This window comes from Orycteropus afer, unplaced genomic scaffold (genome assembly GCF_000298275.1).
Source record: "Orycteropus afer afer isolate SDZICR_OR568_19922 unplaced genomic scaffold, OryAfe1.0 scaffold00152, whole genome shotgun sequence".
Lineage (NCBI taxonomy): Eukaryota > Metazoa > Chordata > Mammalia > Tubulidentata > Orycteropodidae > Orycteropus > Orycteropus afer.
This window is the reverse complement of record NW_006921739.1, coordinates 4,156,797-4,162,595: the sequence shown is the minus strand read 5'-3', so window position 1 is coordinate 4,162,595 and position 5,799 is coordinate 4,156,797. Positions and strand designations below refer to the sequence as shown.

At 36.5% G+C, this 5,799-nt stretch overlaps 1 pseudogene; it reads right to left on the bottom strand.

Moving 5' to 3' along the window:
* Window positions 1-4,207: 4,207 nt before the first annotated feature.
* LOC103201492 overlaps window positions 4,208-5,799 on the bottom strand; it is a 38,032-nt pseudogene continuing 36,440 nt past the window's right edge.

Genomic DNA, 5,799 nt, shown 5'->3' with positions numbered 1-5,799 from the left:
TTGGTCTTCCTATGATTGATTTCTAATTATATAGCATTGTTATCTGAGAAGATGCTTTGTAGTATTACAGTGTTTTTAAATGTATTGAGGCTTGTTTTGTGGTCTAACATATGGTCTATTCTGGGGAATGATCTGTGAGCATTGGAGAAGAATGTGTATTGTGCTTTTGTTGGTTGGAGTGCTCTGTATATGTCTATGATGTCAAGTTGATTGATTGTGTTGTTAAGTTCTTCTGTATCTTTGTTAAATTTTTTTCCCCTGGTTGTTTTGTCCTTTCTTGAAAGTGGTATGTTAAAGTCTCCTACTACTATTGTAGAGTTGTCTATTTTTCCTTTCAATTCAGTTATTATTTGCTTTATGGATTTTGGAGCTCTTTCATTGGGTACATAGATATTTATTATGATAATGTCCTCTTGGTGAATTGACCCTTTTAGCATCATTTGGTGTCCTTCTTAGTCCCTTATGCTGTTTTTCACCTTGAAGTCTATTTTATCAGAAATTAATATTGCCACTCCTGCTCTTTTTTGGTTGTTATTAGCTTGATATGTTTTTTCCCATCCTTTAATTTTTCGTATGTTTTTATCTTTGTGTCTAAGGTGGTTCTCTTGCAGGCAGCATATTGATGGGTCTTCTTTTCTTATCCAGTATGCCACTCTCTTTCTTTTGACAAGTGCATTTAGTCTGTTCATGTTGAGTGTAATTAGTGATAAGTATGAATTTATTGCTATCATTCTATGGTGATTTTTGTTGTGTTGTTGGTGATTTCCTTGTTCCAAATATTTTTTTGTGCTGAGTTAATTTTGTTATCAAGTATTTTTTCTCTTTTCTTCTTATTGTTGGTTTTGTACTTACTAAGGCCTTGGGTTTTTCTTCTTTCTTCGTTTGGTTTGAAGCATTGCTAATTTTCTTTGTGGTTACCTGAAGTAAATTCTTATCTGCCTAAGTTTGGAATAGTTTGTTCTATAAAGACATTGTCCTGTCTTCCTCTCCATTTGGAGGTTTTGTAATTAAAACTTTTATTCCTTCTGTCTGCTTTGTTGTTGGTGTTGTCTGCAAATTGACTCCCCTATTTCTCTGTGTACACTTTTTTGTGAATTTATTTTGCGACTCTTTCTCTGGTTTGATTTCTGGTGGTGGTGTGAAGTGTCTTGATTTTAGTTCGTTGTTCTCTGTTGTGGGTTCCCTATTGGAAGGACTCCCTTTAGCATTTCTTGTAGGATTGGTCTGGTTTTCACATATCCCCTTAATTTCTGTTTGTCTGAGAATGTCTTGATTTCACCTTCATATTTGAGGGACAGTTTGGCTGGATATATAAATCTTGGTTGGTAATTCTTTTCCTTCAAGGTTTTGTATATGCCATCCCATTGCCTTCTTCCTACATTGTTTCTGCTGAGAAATCAGAGTTTAGTCTTATTGGTTTTCATTGTAGGTGACGTTTTGTTTTTGGAAAGTTTGATTGTGATTTGTCTTGGTGACTATCTCTTGGGATCTATCCTGTATGGGGTTGTTGAGCTTCTTGGATAGATATCTTTTCTTCCTTCATGATATGGGGGAAATATTCTGTTAGCAAGTCTTCCACAATTTTCTCAGTGGTTTATTTATTTATTTATTTTTGCCCCCTCTTGTTCTGGCATTCTAATCAGGCATATATGTTTTTATGTTGTTTCTTTTCATGTCATTCCATATGACTCTTAGGGTCTTTTCATTCCACTTAAATCTCTGTTCTGATTTTTCTTCATACTGGATGGCATCAAAAGATTTGTCTTCTAGCTGGGAAATGCATTCTTCAGCCAGTTCTAGTCTATTCTTTTGTCCTTTCACTATGTTATCTATCTGTAAATTTAGTGTTCATCTTTTGGATTTCTAATTGTTGTTTTGTATGAGTTCTAATTGTGCGTTTATCTTGTTATTTTGTTCTTGAATGATTTTCCTGAATTTTTCCAGGGTACTATCCTTTTTTTTAAAAAAAAAAAATTTTTTTGAGCTTCTGTAGGGTCCTATATATATATATATGTATATATGTATATATGTATATACATACATATATATATACACACACACACATATACAGACATGTGTGTGTGTGTATACACACACACACACATATACATAGACATACTTTCTGAATTCCTTATTAGATAGTTCTATTGCTTGTTGTTCCTCCTAGATACATGATAATTCTTTTGCCTGGGCTTTTGTTTCTATTATCTTGTCCTTTGTTTGTTTGTTTGATTTGTGGTTGTCTGTTCTTTCCCAGATGGTTTGAAGTTGTTGTCTTTAACTGTTAGTTATGTATTGATTTGTTTCACCATGATTTTATGTTTTACTATATTTGGAAGTGTGGAACAGGTGTATTACTTTGGTTATTAGCTTGGCTGTATTGAGTCACTCTCCAGTTCTCTTTGTGTTAGTGCAATCACTGGTGGGAATGTGGGTGCAGGTTTCTGTTCATCGGGAAGAGGATTTTGGAATTGGTATGAACAGGTGTTATCCACCATCTGTCATTGATCCTGTGGCACAGGAGCTATTTGTGTTACCTGTCTATTGAGTGAGATGTTCAGTGTAGTAGCTATGGTTGCCTAGTGGAGGTTTAATATGTTCCTCCTAGTGGATGAGGCAGTACAAAAAAGGAAAAAGAAAAAAGGCATCAGAAGTGAACACCAGGATAGGAAGGCAGAAGGAGTTCTCTGGCTTTTGGGCAAGATAATTCAGTCAGCGATGCAGGCATGAGAAGGGCAGCCTTGGTCCTTCTGGGGCCATCTGCGATGATGATGCCCAGCCATCAATCAAAGCCCCACAGTTCAAACCCAACAGTTACCCCAAAAGACAAAAGACCACCCCTTTGTGCATGGATCAACAAGCCGGGAAATCCCAGTCCACAGATTCCCTTTGTGCCAGAAAAGGTTGCCAAGAGTTGGACCCAAGTCCACTGCTGTGTATCTGCTCTGGGAAAGTTTCTCCTCTCTTTTCCCCACTTCCTTCCAGATCTCAGGGCAGCCCAAGCCACAGGAATTCTTGATACGCTTCCCAGTAAGATCTTTGTTCACACTCAAAGCCGCAGCCCACCTCAAAAAACTCCCAGTGTGACTATTCTGAGTCCCCAGTGCCCATGGGTTCTGTGACTTTTTTTTTTCTTCCTTCCTTCCCACCTCCTTGACCTCTTTTGTATTTCTAATGACTCTTTCTCCACTGGCTGTGCAGGTTTGTTTATTTTTTCCAGTTGTTTAACCTGCTCCCTTTCTCTGCCTTCACTGGATCTAATACTTTATCTTCTCCTTAGTTGCTCATATCTCCCCTCTTTCACTGATTCTCCACTTTACCAAGCATGACATCCTTCTCCAGAGAAGGTCATGTTTTCCCTCCTGAAAACATAACCAAAGTAGGTGAGATGAAGTCTGACCATTCTCACTTCCAAGGAGCATTTCAGCTGCACTTCTTCCAGGACAGATTTGTTAGTTCTTTGAGCAGTTCATGGTACTTTCAGCATTCTTCACCAACACCACAACTCAAAAGCATCAACTCTTCTTCAGTCTTCCTTATTCATTGTCCAGCTCTCACATGCATATGAGGTGATTGAAAATACCAAGGCTTGGGTTAGGTGCATCTTAGTCTTCAAGGAGATATCTTGGCTCCTCAGCACTTTACAGACATCTTTTGCAGCATTTTTGCCCAATGCAAGACATCTTTTGATGTCTTGACTGCTGCTTCAATTAGTGCTGATTGTGGAACCGAGCAATATGAAGTCTTTGACAACTTCAGTCTTTTCTCCATCTATTGTGATGCTGCTTATTGGTCCAGTTATGAGGATTTTTTTTTCCCTTTATATTGAAGTGTAATCAGTACTGCAGACTGTAGTCTTTAATCTTCAACAGTTTTATAATAGACAATGAATACCGTAAATTAAATTCTAAATAAATCTTTACCAAATATATATAACATGAATTTTAGTTTTAATACAAGTTTGAGTTTAAAATATAGATAAAATCACAGCTAATCTCCAGAATGCCAAATTGATTGCAGAAATATTGGTACCTCTGGTGGTGTAGTGCCTAAGGCATTTGACTGCTAACCGGAAGGCTGGTGGTTCAAACCCACCAGCCACTCCTCGGAAGGAAGGTTGGGAAATCTACTTCTATAGTGATACCACCTCGGAAACCTAAGGAGGGGTTACTGTGAGTTGTATCTGACTCAATAGCAGTGTATTACATTAATTTTGTTGTAGATTAGGAGAAAACTTGGTTGCCTGTATAATGTGAGAAACCTCTGAGGTGAGATTGGATTCACTGATGGCTTTAATTGAAATGTGGAATTTGGTGCCATTTTCTGTTTTAAAAGTTTCTGGTTTAAATTAAAAAATTTCTGCTGAGTCAGCTTTCTGAGGTGTCAAACTAAAAGTATTCACTAAAGCTGCATTGTCAAATTCTTCTTGGAGTTCTGGGTAACTCTTACCTATTCCTATAACATAGTGGCTGTCTGGAAAACAAAGAGCACTTCACGAATAGTAAACTCACCAAGATACCTATTGCTACCACATTACCTTCCATTTAGGGTCTATTACAAATGCACACTAGGTTTTGGTTATGGAAATCCTAGATGTGGTTTTTCTTTGGTTATTGTATTTTATTTATTTTAAGGGCAAGTATGTGAATAATTTTTGATGTAAGATTATTTTATCATAAAACCCAAAACCCAAACCTGTTGCATTGAGATGATTCTGACTCATAGCAACCCTATAGGACAGGGTGGACCTGCCCATTAGAGTTCCAACGCTGTAATCTTTATGGAAGCATATTGCCACATCTTTCTTCCATATCTTGATTGTAGAAACAACAACATGTGGAAGATGTTTCAAGTGTGTGGTAAATACCATGGATTTAGTGTTCTATTTATTTATTTATTTTTAAAATTCAGTTCCTCTGCCTAACATTCTACTTTCCATACAAATAAGCTTTATTAATCAAGTCTACTACTCTTTAAATACCCCCCGTGTTCTGGTTAGATGTCTTTCTCTCTCTGTCTCTTTCCTCCTTATTTTAATTCAAATACTGCAGTGTGAGTTGTTGCAGTCTCAATTTTGATCATACTATTTGGTTCCTTCCCTCTCTACCATCACTCCCTGGAATGTGCCTTCCTCCCCCATATCTATGAAAATGTACTCATTTTTCATGGCTCAACTTGAGGCCTATTTCTTCCTCAAGTCTTGTCTAAATATTGTATGCACTCTGAAGACTTTCTTCCTAAACTCCTACTGCATGAAATGGCATACATATATTTTCCAGACTGTTTTGTCTAGGATATCTCTTTCCAATTAGATCATATTATTCTTGAGGGTAAAGACAGTACTCTGTTTGCATCACTTAGGATATCCTGGTACTGTGTTGGGCATGTATATATTTGATCTTAATTATTTGTTGATCAGCCATGCAGTTTTAATACCTAAAATAATGGAATTAGAAATCATAAAATATAACTACCTCTACTAGTTTTAGTTATTATAGGTTGCTTAGTTTAATCTGTATATTCAACAGCTGTGGAAATTGAGCTTCAGAGAACTTAGGTGCTTTTTCAAGATTGTATAGATGGTTCATTTATTCTTTAAGATACAGCTAATACCATACTTTAGCAATGCCTGGAAGGAACATTAGGTAACACCTATTACCTCTTACTATTTGTCACAAAGAAAGAAATATTAGGTCCCACCTAATTTAGGCATTTGTGGTTATGCACTATGATAATCTGTCTCTCCCAGTGCATACAAATATTTTATATATATGTAAATATATATATAATATATAAATA